Genomic DNA, 15,440 nt, shown 5'->3' with positions numbered 1-15,440 from the left:
TCTGCCCAGCACTCACAGAGGTCACAGTTATGGCCATAACCTCCCTTTGTCTGGTGGGAGAGCCAGCTGTGAAAGCAACTTCTTCTCCTGCCTATCCCCATTGTCTCCTATATCTGCCATGGATATTTGAGACATGACACTAAGTAATTCTGGCTTTCTTCCACCACAGATGGGGGAATCAGGAGAGAGCATAGATACAAATTCCACCCATGCTTTTGAAGAAAAAAGTAAACGAGTTTTGGCAGCAAATCTGATGAGTTTGGGATACGTACAGTGGAAGAGAAGGGTAATACTGGAACATCTTTTAAGGATTTTGTTAGCAGTACCACTCTTAGAAAATGCATCAATCATATTAACCCATTGCTGTTAGTCGATTCCAACTCATAGCGACCCTATAGGACAGAGTACAACTGCCCCATAGGGTTTCCAAGGAGCGCCTGGTGGATTTGAACTGTCAATCTTTTGGTTAGCAGCCAAGCTCTTAACCAGTGCACCACCAGTGGCAGATTAGAGGCATATAAATTAGTCCCACTGTCCTTTCTGGCAGTATTCTTGGTAAAGAACTGGCTAAAGAGAAGTTCTCTTGTTCTTTTTGCTGTTAATACATTCCCCACTTTTATTAATGGCTAGTTCGTGTACTGGTACTTTTGTGTCCTTTTCACCTGAAGGAGTTATAAACACTCCCTTTTCTCCCCACTCCTAATGGCTACTGTTTTCCAAAAGATATCAGAGACAGTGCCCATTATTGTTAATATATTAATAATAATTACTAGTATTCTTCTACCACTTACTGAACTAGGCACTGCAGTAAGGCCTTTTCTAGATATTTTCTCCTCTAATCCTCACCACAACCCTGAGATAGGTACTATTATCATCCTCATTTGTCAGACGTGGAAAACGAAGCACAGAGGCATTAAGTCACTTTCTTAGTATCACACAGCTAATAAGTGGTGGACCAAGATTAGAACTCAGATCTACGTAATCCAAAAACCATGATCTTAACCACTGTTACAACCCCATTTTTCCTTCATCCAGGGTCACACAGTATTAAGAGCTGAGAATTTCTCATGTGTGGTCTAGCTAAAGGTATACTGGTAGTTGATGGGAGTGTGTTATGGTTTTCAAAAAAAAATATCAGTCATTTGAAAATATGAAGCGGGTGAGGGCAGTGTGAAGTTCTATATAGTAAAGGCTATTGTTTTCTGATTATATGTCAAATTCAGGTGGAGTTTGAAAATTCAAGTCAGGCTGCCTGTAAAGAAGCTAGAAAGGGGCCAGGGCTGCTGGCCCAAGGCAGAACCATTAGTCACTGTCTCCTGTGGCTGTATGTGTATATATAGCATTGCCCTTAATGTTTGAGGATGACCCTGCTGAGGCAGCTAGTTCTCAAGCCAAAGTTCCCGTTATCAGTGGGATTTAACACTTGACTTGTTTATAATGGTCATGGCCAGGGTCCTACCCCCCTGACTTAGACCATGGCCTTATAGTTAGTGACTTGCAAAGCAAGGCAACAATATATTCTCATACCTATCCTCTCAGAGGACAACCAATGAGAGGATACAAAAGGAGTCCAGTTCTTCAACATACTAATTGTAGGAGAGAGGAATGATATGGGAAGTATTCTCCGCTCATGCTCATCCCCCCAAATAAGAACAGTTTCTATTCTAGGTCTTAGACTTAGCGAAAACATAGCCTTGTCTCCTACACCTTTTCGGATAGCCACAGTACCATGATGATTGGCTTATCTTTCAGAACTCAGTTTAAAGTAACCTCTTCCAGCTTAACACCCCTTCCTCTATGGCCCCCTCCCTTCTGCACCACCACACCTCACCCGAGCAGAGTAACTGCCTTCCCTTTCTTCATATCTTGTTTAGCCATTATCAAACTACAGTATTTTTGTTTTCATGTCTGTCCCTTCCAGTAGTCTATGAGCCCCTCAAAGGGCAAGGGAACATATTTTTTCACCTTGGTACCACCACATAGTACATGGATTTATGAAATCTGTTAATAGAATTTATCCTGAAGCCCTGCAATGACCTCACTCAAAGATGCAGATGCAGCTAGCAAGTACTGACCTCCTGTGTTGTTGTCACAACCTTGTGACAGGAGTAGTGTCATGCTTATTTACAGTCTAGGAAACTGAAGCGCTATGTGGCTGTCAAGTTTGTAGTGGGTATAAAAGACAGCTAGGGTGCTTGTTAAGGAGCCCTGGTGGCACGGTAGTTAAAGGGCTCAGCTACTAACTGAAAGTTCAGCAGTTTGAACCCACCAACAGCTCTGTGGGAGAAAGATGTGGCAGTCTGCTTCCATAAAGATTACAACCTTGGAAACCCAATGGGACAGTTCTGCTCTGTCATGTAGGGTCACGATGAGTCAGAATCAACTCGGTAGCAAAATGGGTAGGGTGCTTGTTAAACAGGCCTGTTCCTCAGCCCCAGTCAGAATGGAAACCTCAGCAGTAGAGCCTGTTAAGAAACACCCTAGATGATTTGGATGCACATGGTTGGAGTGCACTTGGAGAAACACAGGTGTAAATGATTACTGTAGGTCACCCAGTGAATAAATGGTAGAGCCAGCATTCAAACCCAGACTTCTAACTCCAGATCTAGCCCATTCTGTATTTCTCTGTGTTGTACTCTGCCTCCTGTGGCAAGGAAGTGGACTGAAACATGTGGGAAGGATTTTCAGCTACAAAGGCTAAAGCAGAACACTTTGTGGATTAACCCCAGGGCTGCTTTTTTTTTCTTTTCTCCAAACGATCTTGCCAGACGTTCAGCAGCATAGCATTAGAGTTGCCAAATCCCCTCTTACCCAACTTACCTCAGAAATGCATAGACTTTGAGCTTTGGGAACTTACAGAGTTTATGCTTCTATTTCGTCTTTCTCTACCCCACTCCTCCACTGGCCACCCCGTTAACCTAAAGCGCAAGCTCAGTACCTGGACTGCAGTTAGTCCATTTATTAAATACTAGCATTCCTAGTTGAAAACCAGTAGCTACAGAATTTGGGGTCCTGGCAGTAATATTAATGTGTCTGTTTCAAAACCAGGGAAAGAAATGTGTGATTTACTAGGCAATTAGTGCAAATGTTAAAGGAGCTGGAGTAGCATAGCATTTTTGAAGCCTCTTTGTGCTTTTTGCTGAGCTTGGCTGCTAATTATAAGGTCAGCAGTTTGAATTCACCAGCCACTCCTTCGAAACCTTATGGGGCAGTTCTGCCCTGTCCTGTGGGGTTGCTATGAGTTAGAATCAACTCGACAGCAACTTTTTTTTTTAACCTAAATATTAGGTGAGGAAATGTGAAATAAATGTGATGATGTAACCCTAAAGAGTAGGGGGCCACAGTCAACCATTCACCCTAGACCAGGCTAACATTTGTCCTCTGGTGTCTCAGAAGACTAAGAAGGAGGGGCAGAATCATACACTGTAATCCAGAGAAGCCCAAGAGAGCCTCTCTAGGGCAGCTAGCTACTGCGTTTCCTGACTGAGGAAGCTCATCCCATGGCTGAACCTGCTGGGGATCCAGAACCCCAGAATCTAGCCTCACCTTGAAGTGGCTAGGACTATCCCAGAGATTCTTTAGCCTGTGCCTGCCTAGCCTGAAATAACAAAGGAGGCCCCTGGCTCCAGCTCAGGGAAATGTGAGAAGAGACCCCCACAGGGCAGCTGAATGGTTACTTTCAAAACCACAAAAAAGGAAGGGAAAGATAAAGGAAAAAAAACTTGCTGTTGGTAGATTTCAACTCATGGTAACCCCATGTGTGCAGAGTAGAGCTGCTCCATAGCGTTTTCAAGGCTGTGATCTTTGTGAAGCAGATCATCAGGCCATTCTTCCGAGACACCTCTGGGTATCTTCAAACTGCCAACCTTTCAGTTAGTAGTTGAGCACTTAACTGTTTGCACCACGCAGGGACCCCTAAAGATAAAGGAAAAACCAAAAAACAAACCTGTTGCCATCAAGTCCATTCTGACTCATAACGACCCTATCCCTTTCTTGACCAGCGGGACATATAGCACCCACCTACATTTTCCACCTCTCAGGTTTATTGGGAAACTGCTTTCCCACTGACAGTACATGCTGTTGGCAGGTGTGGACCTGTATAACTGTTTGAAACCAAAGAAACGGGCATGCGCCACAAATTACTGTTTTTACAGGGTATTGTTTGTATTAGGTGCTGCATCCTAGAGGTGTGATTGTGCAAAACTTTTGTCTCTTTTGGCTTTTGTTTGTGAGATAAGCCTTGTAAGGATTTTCCAGGTTCCTGTGTGTTATTTGAAAGTTGCATTTATCATCCCATCATCCTACTCCCGAGTCCAGAGGAACATATGTGTCCGACATAATCATCCTACCCCCAGAGTATAGAAGGACATATGTGTCCCATATGGTATTATTCAAAATCCACATTAGCTACTAAAAATTTAGACACACACAATGATTGAGCATGCATTCCATTACTGAAAAAACAAAAAATTAAAAGTGAAAAATAATTTGATCTTGAAAGGGCTATAGGACAGAGTAGAACCGTCCCATAGGGTTTCCAAGGCTGTAAATCTTTACGGAAGCAAACTACCACATCTTTCTCCTGCAGAGCATCTGGTGGGTTGATCCACCAGCCTTTTGGTTAGCAGCCAAGCGCTTAACCACTGTGCCACCAGGGCTCCTTAAGATAAAGGAAGGGGGATTAAAATCATGTGTGAGTACTTGCTCTATGCCAAATATTGGGCTCAGCATTCTTTAGAGTACAGTGATAATATATAGCTCAGTGGTTAAAGGTGTGGGCTCTGGAGCCAGACTGCCTGAAATTGAATTCCAGCTCCAGCACTAACTATATCTGTGACCTTGGGCAACTTCCTAACTTCTTGTGTCCCATTTTCTTTATCTCTAAAATGGACAGTTATAATAAATATTACCTATATCATATAGGACGCAGTTGTTAAGCATTCAGCTGCTAATCAAAAGGTCAGCAGTTCCAATCCACCAGCCGCTCCTCAGAAACCCTATGGGGCAGTTCTGCTCTGTCTTATAGGGTCACTATGAGTCGGAATCAACTCAACAGCAGTGGGGTTATATCATAGGGTTATTGTGAGGATTTGATTACATAATACATGTAAAGCCCTGGTGGCACAACAGTTAAGTGCTGAGCTGCTAACTGAAAGGGAAGGGTAGCAGTTCAGACCCACCCAGTGGCTCTATGGGAGAAAGACCTGGCAATCTGCTCCCATAAAGAATACAGCCAAGAAAACTCTATGGGGCCGTTCTACTCTGTCACGTGCGGTCGCTATGAATCGAAAATTAATAGCAAAAACAACAACAAAGCACTAAAACAGGTTTTGGCACATAATAAGCATTTAATAAATATTAGGAATCAGCATCATTATCGTTATCCTAAGTACCTGAAAGATAGACATCATTATCCCCAACTGTAGGTGAACAAACAGGCTAAAAAAGTTTGTAGATCTCGCCTAAGCTCACACAGCTAGTACGTACTAGAGCCAAGATTTTATTTTAGATTTATATGATTCCATTATACCTTGTTGCCTTCATAAATGTGGGGTATATGCTGTGAGCTCCTTGGAGAAGTGCCTACCAAAACCTGTGGCCTTATTCTTTGCCACTACATACCCACCACCACCACAACTGCCATCTGGAGGGCTGGCTTGGCTCCCTAGCTTCTTATGTTGTTGTTGTTAGGTGCCATTGAGTCAATTCTGACTCATAGTGACTCCATGTGACAGAGTAGAAGTGCCCCATAGGGTTTCATAGGCTGCAATCTTTACATGAGCAGATCACCAGGTCTTTTCTCGCGAGGAGCCACTGAGTGAGTTCGAACCACCAGCGTTTTGGATAGCAGGCGAGTACTTAACCGTTGTGTCACCAGAGCTCCTACAGCTTCTTATAGATCTAATTAAAAACCTTTAACATCCTCTTCACTGCTCCAGTACAGAGGTGGCTGTCTCCAGGATCTTCATGCTTATAGATAGAACAGTGAATCTTCCAGGATGTGCTTTGGTTTGTGAAAACACCCTCTGCCCTAGGTTCTCATTCGCATACCTTGAGGATCAAGCTAAGATCTTATTCCCCCACCCCACCACACTCACAACCCGTGTGAGAATGATTACGTACTATATAGGCTAGCATAAGGACTCTTCCCTTCCTTTCCTTTTCCTTTCTTTCCCCTCCTTACCATCTCCTCCCCTCCCCTTCCCCTTTCTCTTTCCCTTCCCTTCCCCAAGAAGGAATATGTTGTGACATCCTGACTCCCTTGAGTGGCTCTTTGATCCACCCCTGGTAACACTCATGAGCAGGTAAAGCCCCTGCTTGTCTAATAGCATCACCTGTCTTAAACCATCCGGGAGCCTTGTCTTACAAAAGCGCCTGTCAGTTCTCTCACCCTTCATAACCATGATGCAAGCTGTGGCGTCACTGTTGGTGACATCTGTGATGGGGAAGAGAGGAGGGGCTGTGCCTGGGGTCTCAGTACATTGTTCACAAACAATGATGGATTGTTAATTTTCAAAGAAAATGAAGAGTGATTCAAAATAACACCGGCAACGCATAATATATTGCTTCATGAGCAATAAATACAAAGCAGAAAATAAAACCTTGAGCCCTAGACTTAATGCAGACCCAGAGTGTGATTTATTCTGCTGTTTCCTGTGTCTTAGCCAGAGAAGAGAAAGCACAATGTTGTTCAGTGCTAGGACACCAACCCTGCCCTTGTGCCTTAATCTTTCACAACAGGTACTTCTTGAGTGCCTACTGTATACAAGGTCCTATGTGATGTGCCCAGAGTTGGAGTTGTTATCTGTGTTTTGTGCTAGTCTTTTCTAAATTTCCTCTTTCTTTCCTTTATCATCCTGCGCCTAATGTTATTCCCAGGACCACTCCCTAAACAGCATGTCATCTGCCTTCCAGGGGTCCTGGAATCCCTGGAATGCCCTCAAGGAACTAACAAATATGACTGCTACATGCACATTTATTTTAGTAAGTTTAATTACATTAAATTCTCAAATTCTAGACAGTTCCTTCTTACACATGAAGACTCTATCTGTGATGAAAATTATCACCCCATTCCCAAATTTATCTTTCTTGAAGTTTGTATTTTTGTAATTGTGGTTTTCTTACATCGTCAGCATGTAAACATGGAATCTCTTGGGTGTGATACATAGAAGGAACCCTGCTAAAAATGTTAATAGATTCCTGGGGGTGCTGATCAGAATAGTTTTAAAATCACACAGGCATAAGGGAAGGGGGTGTAGACATAAACTATGGAAGTTGGGGATAGGATACTCTTGTTGGAGGTGGGATAGGGGTTGTGAAGAAACCAGGGGCATGAGGCATCCTCCAGACAGAACACACTAAAATTGCTGCAGTAGAGCAGGTTTCTCAGTCTTATCACTTGTTGACATTTGGGACCAGATAATTGTTTGCTGTAGGTGACTGTCCTGTGTACTGTAGAATGTTTGCAACATCTCTGACCTCTACCCACTAGATGCTAGTAGCAACCCCTCCTCCAGTTGTGACAACTAGAAATATCTCAGTACATTTCCAAATATCCTCTGGGAGGCAAACTTAGACCCAGTTAAGAACCACTGCAAGAGAGGACATGAGGAGCACCCAGCTGTATAATAATGAGCTCTGTAACCTTCCCAGCTCAAATATTCTATAACTTTTTGACTCCCTTGGTTTTATATAGCATAGAGGTTAAAAGCCTGGATTTTGGAGCCAGATTGCCTGGGTTTGAATCCTAGTTCCATTGTAAGCTAGCTGTATGACCTTGGACAAGTTGCCTAACTTCTGTGTTCCTGTTACCTCATCAGTAAAATGGGGATAATAAGAGCACCTACTCCATAGGATTGTTGAGAGCTTTAAATTAGTGTGCATAAAGTGCCTAAAACAATGCCTGGTGCATAGTAAGCATTATATAGATGTTAACTATTATTAATCTTAGTATAATTACTATCATTAACACTATTATTTGCCATTTACCTAAGTCCTGGTATGTTCCAGAGGTCTGATGTCCCACCCAACTTTGGACCACTATCCTCCTTCTGCAAAAATGACTAGAGGGCTAAGTCCACGGTTCAGGAGCACACAATGCAAAGAGATTTTATATGCCTATGGGTCTATGAAATAGGCAATGCAGGTAAGCCCCACTTTGTACAGTTGCTGAGTGCTTGAAGAGTTCAGTTATTTAAAAGCAAACTTATTGGCATCTACTTTGAGCTAGACACTGTAGAATGTACCAAAGTAAATGAAGTTTATGTCACTTGCCCTCAAGGAACTAACATGTATGCCTGCTATATGCACATTTATTTTAGTAAATTTAATTACATTAAATTCTCAGAGAAAAAAGAGATGCTGACTTCAATAATTTTGGAAATAAGTAGAGACTGTAAATATAAACACAAAACAATGTGTCTATAGTCAATCTACTTGGTAAAGTTGTTTCTCATGGGGTACGGATTAACAATTCTGAAACTGCTATAAACAATACTACATGAATACAGGGAATGAACAAATAAGAATTTGATGGCCAATGGTGGGAGCCAGGTTTCTTACTGTTAGAGTGGGAGGTTACATTTACAGATAAGCAAGAGGGAATGCCAGAATGAACCATTTGTTACGGGTTTAGTGTTGGACATATCAGTATGAACTCATGTTTAGCTTAATAAAGATGGTGTAATTGTTAGGTGCCATTGAATCAGTTCTGACTCATAGCGACCCTATGTACAACAGAACAAAACACTGCCCTATCCCGTGCCATCCTCACGATCGTTGCTATGTTTGAACCCGTTGTTGCAGCCACTCTTCGAGGGCCTGCCTCTTTTTCCCTGACCCTCTGCTTTACCAAGCATGATGTCCTTCTCCTGATAACATGTCCAAAGTATGTGAGACGAAGTCTCGCCATCCTCACTTCCAAGGAGAACTCCGGCTGTACTTCTTCCAAGACAAACTTGTTTGTTCTTCTGGCAGTCCATGGCATATTTAATATTCTTTATCAACACCACAATTCAAAGGCTTCAATTCTTCTTCGGTCTTCTTTATTCATTGTCCAGCTTTCACATGCATATGATGCGATTGAAAATACCATAGCTTGGGTCAGGCGCACCTTAGTCTTCAAGGTGACATCTTTGCTTTTCAACACTTTAAAGAGGTCTTTTGCAGCAGATTTGCCCATTACAATACGTCATTTGATTTCTTGACTGCTGCTTTCATGGGTGTTGATTGTGGCCCCAAGTAAAATGAAATCCTTGACAACTTCAGTATTTTCTGTTCATCATGATTTGCCTTATAGGTCAAATTATGAGGATTTTTTTTTCATGTTGAGGTGTAATCTATACTGAAGGCTATAGTCATTGCTCTTCATCAGTAAGTGCTTCAAGTCCTCTTCACTTTTAGCAAGCAAGGTTGTGTCATCCACATTTCAAAGGTTGTTAATGTGTCTTCTTCCAATCGTGATGTTGCGTTATTCTTCATATAGACCAGTTTGTTGGATTATTTGCTCAGCATACCAATTGAGTAAGTATGGTGAAAGGATACGACCCTGATGCACACCTTTCCTGATTTTAAACCATGCAGTATCCCCTTGTTCTGTTCCAATGACTGCCTCTTGGTCTATGTACACATTCCTCATGAATATAATTAAGTCTTCTGGATTTCCTATTCTTCGCAATGTTATCCATAATTTGTTATGATCCACACAATCAAATGCCACTACATAGTCAATAAAACACAGGTAAACATCTTTCTGGTATTCTCTGCTTTCAGCCAGGATCCATTTGACATCAACAGTGATATCCCTCGATCCATGTCCTCTTCTGAGTCCGGCTTCCATTTCTGGCAGTTACCTATCCATGTACTGCTGTAACCGTTTTTGAATTGTCTTCTGCAAAATTTTACTTGCATGTGATATTAATGATATTGTTCAATAATTTCTGCATTCTGTTGGATCACTTTTCTTTGGAATGGGCAGAAATATGGATCTCTTCCAGTCTGTTGGCCAGGTAGCTCTCTTCCAAATTTCTTGGCATAGACGAGTGAGCACCTATAGTGTTGCATATGTTTGTTGAAACATCTCAGTTGGTATTCTGTCAGTTCCTAGAGCCTTGTTTTTTGCCAATGCCTTCAATGCAATTTGGACTTATTCCTTCAGTACCATTGGTTCTCGATCATATGCCACCTCCTGAAATGGTTGAACGTCGATCAGTTCTTTTTGGTACAGTGACTCTGTGTATTCCTTCCATGGTCTTTTGATGCTTCCTGCATCGTTCAGTATTTTGCCCATAGAATCCTTCAAAATTGCAACTCCAGGCTTGAATTTTTTCTTCAGTTCTTTCAGCTTGAGAAATTCTAAGCATGTTCTTCACTGTTAGTTTTCTAATTCAAGATCTTTGGACATTTCATTCTAATACTTTACTTTGTCTTCTCGAGCCACCCTTTGAAACCTTCTGTTCAGCTTTTTATTTCACCGTTTCTTCCATTCTCTTTAGCTACTCGAAGTTCAAAAGCAAGTTTCAGAGTCTCTTCTGATATCCATTTTGGTCTTTTCTTTCTTTCTTGTCTTTTTAATGACCTTTTGCTTTCTTCATGTATGATGTCCTTGATGTCATCCCACAACTCATCTGGTCTTTGGTCATTAGTGTTCAATGCATCAAATCTAATCTTGAGATGGGCTCCAAATTCAGGTGGGAACTTTGGTTCTCGTGGGCTTGTTTTAATTTTCTTCGACTTCAGCTTACTTTGCCTATGAGCAATTGATGGTCTGTTCTACAGCCCGCCCCTGGCCTTGTTCTGATTGATGATATTGAGCTTTTCCATGGCATCTTTCTACAGATGTAGTCAATTTCATTCCTGTGTTTTCCATTCGGTGAGGTCCATGTGTATAGTTGCCATTAATGTTGTGGAAAAAAAGGTATTTGCAGTGAATAAGTCCTTGGTCTTGCAAAATTCTGTGATCTCCTGCATAGTTTCTATCGCCAAGACCGTATTTTCCGACTACCGATCCTTCTTCTTTGTTTCCAACTTTCGCATTCCAGTCACCAGTAATTATCAGTGCATCTTGATTGCACATTTTGATCAATTTCAGACCACTGAAGTTGGTAAAAATCTTCAATTTCCTCATCTTTGGCATTAGTGGTTGGTGCGTAAATTTGAATAATAGGCATAGTAACTGGTCTTCCTTGTAGGCATGTGGATATTATTCTATCACCGACAGTGTTGTACTTCAGAGTAGATCTTTTTGTAAATGTTCTTTTTGATGATGAATGCGACAGCATCCCTCTTCAATCTGTCGTTCACAGCATAGTAGGCCATAGGATCATCTGATTCAAAATGGCCAATACCAGTCCATTTCAGCTCACCAATGCCTAGGATATTGATCTTTATGTGTTCCATTTCATTTTTACAACTTCCAGTTTTCCTAGATTCATACTTTATACATTCCACTTTCTGATTATTAATGGATGTTTGCAGCTGTTTCTTCTCATTTTGCATCATGCCACATCAGCAGATGAAGGTCTCAAAAGCTTGACTCCATCCACGTCATTAAGGTCAACTCTACTTTGAGGAGGCAGCTTGTCCTCAGTTGTATTTTGATTGCCTTCCAACCTGAGGGTCTCATCTTCCAGCACTACATCAGACAGTGTTCCACTGCTATTCATAAGGTTTTTACTGACCAGTTTTTTCAGAAGTAGATCGCCAGGTCCTTCTTCCTAGTCTGTCTTAGTCTGGAAGCTCACTGAGACCTGTCCATCATGGTCGACCCTGCTAGTGTTTGAAATGCTGATGGCACATCTTCCAGTATCACAGCAACATGCAAGCCACCACAGTACAATAAACTGACAGGTGTGTGGTGGTTAATAAAGATACACATGAATAATTATAGATATGTGTGTATATACAGGTTAGTATACACACATATATTTGCAAGCTCTGAAAGGGCCTAGAAGCAACTCACCAGTAGCAACGAGCACACCCATCACCCAGATCTTAGTTTCTGATAGTGTTTTCCAGTAAAAGGGACCAATATTTCTTTGAGAAATGACTGATTCTAGGCCTGGGACAGGGACTTTACAAGAGCCTAGGGCATTTTTAGATCCAGAAAGTGGGGAATTGCTAAACAAAAAACAACAAAAGCCACTATGGTGGAGGTATGTCAAAAGGACAGAGGAACCAACTGAAACAGCTCTAATGGCCAAGGCTGGAAAATTGAGCAACAAAATATAATGTAGAATTGGATTTTAACCGAAAGTTATTTTATATTTATTTTAATAAATATCTGTGAATCCAAGCTGATATTAAAAAATGATTGATTGAATAAATACTCACTTTTATTCTCCTTCTTGAGAGTAGGATCCATTTTGTCACTAATCTGGCCAGACTACTGATCATAGTGTCTTAAAATATAGCTTCAAATGATTGCATTGCTAGCTGTTGTGCTTTTCTTTTCAACAATAAAAGTGATGCCATTATCCAGTTCCTCAGTAAGAGAAACATAGAACTGTATCATAACCATATGATCCAGAAGTTCCTCACCTAGGTATATACCCAAAAGAATCAAAAGCAGGAATGCAAACAGGTATTTGTACACCATTGTTCATCGTAGCATTATTCACAGTAGCCAAAAGATGGAAACAACCCAAGTGTCCATCAACAGATGAATGAATAAACAAACTGTGGTCTATATATACAATAGAATATTATGCAGCCGTAAAGAGAAATGAAGTTCTGATACATGGACAGACCTTGACAACATTATGCTAAGTGAAATAAGCCAGTCACAAAAGGACAAATATTGTATGAGTCCACTTATATTAAATATCTAGAATAGACAAATTCATAGGGACAGAAAGAAGATTAGAGGTTACCAGGAGCTGGGGGGCGGGGGGAGGAGAAAGGGGAGTTATTGCTTAATTGGTACCGAGTTTCTGTTTGGGTTGATGGTTGCACAACACTATGAGTGTGATTAATGCCACAGAATTGTATACTTAAATTGTTAAAATGGTAAATTTTATGTTGTATATATTTTACTACAATAAACTAATTTTTTTGATTCTAAAAACAAAAAAAAAGCAATGCGTATAAACCTGAACATATGAGAAAGAGAATTGTAGGAGAATAAATAGACTAAGAGGGTTTTGTATTACTAAAAGAATATAGTTGGAGAGGTGACACCACCTTACTGTCCTCATTTCAAAAGAAATAAGGAAACATTTTAAATAATTAATTCCACCGTAAGATGAGTGTTATCGCAAAATGTGTGTATATGTTGTCTTCGAGAGCAAATAACTTTGACAGTAAATGACTAGGTAATCAGTGAAGTATAAGCAACACTAAAATAAACAGATGGCATGATTTGGTAGTTTTGGAATGATATCAAGTTAAAGTGGATGATCAGTTCCAAATCTTTTATTCTTTGGGTGCTAATGAACTCTTGTTCCCAAGTGCTATATCTTCCATCAGATTACCTAGAAGGCACTCATTCACAACCACTCTACAACCTCTGACCACTTGAGGAGTTGTCACGCAAGCAGAGTAGCAGAACCAGCATGGCAGGACATGCTCTTCAAACTTCGTGAGGTATTTTGAAGACCATTTGACAACCTGCACTTGCCTTCTGAATATCCTTGGCCACTGCCAGTGATTTTAGGATTCATGGGGAAATGAGCAATCTCTTCCTTTGGTGAAGTGGGACTACTTTGATAAAACACTTAAAGGCGTTGCTGGATGTCCATTTTCAGTCTGGAAAATGAATCAGGCCAGGACTTAACTTTTCCACCAAATGATGATTCTGAACAGATGTTTGGCACAGCATGTTTTGTTAGTGTAGACCTGAGATCCAGATTCCTACCAGACAGAGACGATCATCTGGAATTTCTCTTTGAAAATAAAATTTTGCAAGCTTGCTTATATGTATGACTGTGCCTACATGGAAAAAATATTATGGCTAATGAGATCAAACTGAATTATTAGTTGAGTGCATCTATCCCTGGTTGTAACTCTCAGCAAATTCCTGCATATAAATTTAGTTGTTCTGAAGAGAGAATCAGTTTAACAATAAGATAATTTATCATTCTGAAAAGGTATATAAATAATCAATTTGAATGTCCATTGCATAATTACTATTGTGCCCAAAATCAATGTAAGTTGATTTTCTTTATCATTCATTTAAATATCTCTTGGACACCTACTCTATACCAGACACTGAACTAAGTAATGAGGAAACAAAGATACCTAAAACCCAGTCCCTGGCCTAACGGAGTATGCAGGCTACCAGAGGAGAGACCCAATAACTACTGCAATAAAATAATTTAATAATAATTTAATAATAATAGTTTAATAATTTAATTGTTGTTAGGTGCCATAGAGTCGGTTCTAACTCATAGTGACCCTATGTACAACAGAATGAAACACTGCCCAGTCCTGTGCCGTCCTCACAATCATTGCTATGTTTGAGCCCATTGTTGCAACCACTATGTCAATCCATCTCGTTGAGGTCCTTCCTCTTTTTCGCTGACGCTCTACTTTACCAAGCACGATATCCTTCTCCAAGAACTGGTCCCTCCTGATAACATGTCCAAAGTACGTGAGACGAAGTCTTGCTGTCCTCACTTCCAGGGAGCATTCTGGCTGTACTTCTTCCAAGACACACTTGTTCGTTCTTCTAGCAGTCCATGGTATATTCAGTAGTCTTCACCAACGCCATGATTCAAAGGCATCAATTCTTCTTCGGTCTTCATTATTCATTGTCCAGTTTTCACATGCATAGGAGGCGCTTGAAAATATCATGGCTTGGGTCAGGCGCACCTTAGTCCTCAAAGTGACATCTTTGCTTTTCAATACTTGAAAGAGGTCTTTTGCAGAAGTTTTGCCCAGTGCAATACGTCGTTTGATTTCTTTCCCGCTGTTTCCATGGGCATTGTTTGTGGACCCAAGTAAAATGAAATCTTTGACAACTTCAGTATTTTTTCCGTTTATCGTGATTTTGCTTATAGGTCCAGTTGTAAGGATTTTTGTTTTATGTTGAGGCATAATCCATACTGAAGGCTGTAGTCTTTGATCTTCATTAGTAAGTGCTTCAAGTCCTCTTCACTTTCAGCAAGCAGGGTTGTGTCAACTGCATATTGCAGGTTGTTAATGAGCCTTCCTCCAATCCTAATGGCCACATTCTTCTTCATATAGTCCAGTGTCTCGGATTGTTTGCTCAGCATACAGATTAAATAAGTATGGAGAAAGGATATAACTCTGATGCAAACCTTTCCTGATTTTAGACCACACGGTATACCCTTGTTCTGTTCGAATGACTGCCTCTTGGTCTATGTACAGATTCTGTATGAGCACAATTAAGTGCCCTGGAATTTCCATTCTTTGCAGTATTATCCATAATTTGTTATGATCCACACAGTCGAATGCCTTTGCATAGTCAATAAAACACAGGT

General features: G+C 40.8%; 1 protein-coding gene across 6 annotated transcripts in view; it reads left to right on the top strand.

Moving 5' to 3' along the window:
• ENOX2 (ecto-NOX disulfide-thiol exchanger 2) overlaps positions 1-15,440 on the top strand; it is a 312,866-nt gene that overhangs the window by 221,100 nt on the left and 76,326 nt on the right. For 2 of the 6 annotated variants that reach the window (XM_023734305.1, XM_023734303.1), the window contains exon 1: positions 13,132-13,581. The exons of the other annotated variants lie outside the window; for them this stretch is intronic. The gene's annotated coding sequence lies outside the window, so the exon portion shown is untranslated. Of the gene's footprint in view, positions 1-13,131; positions 13,582-15,440 lie in introns of those variants that run through there. 6 annotated transcript variants of the gene reach the window in all.

This window comes from Trichechus manatus, unplaced genomic scaffold (genome assembly GCF_000243295.1).
Source record: "Trichechus manatus latirostris isolate Lorelei unplaced genomic scaffold, TriManLat1.0 scaffold00066, whole genome shotgun sequence".
NCBI classification, from domain to species: Eukaryota; Metazoa; Chordata; class Mammalia; order Sirenia; family Trichechidae; genus Trichechus; species Trichechus manatus.
Note: the sequence above shows the minus strand (reverse complement) of the source record. Positions and strands in the feature narration are given on the sequence as shown.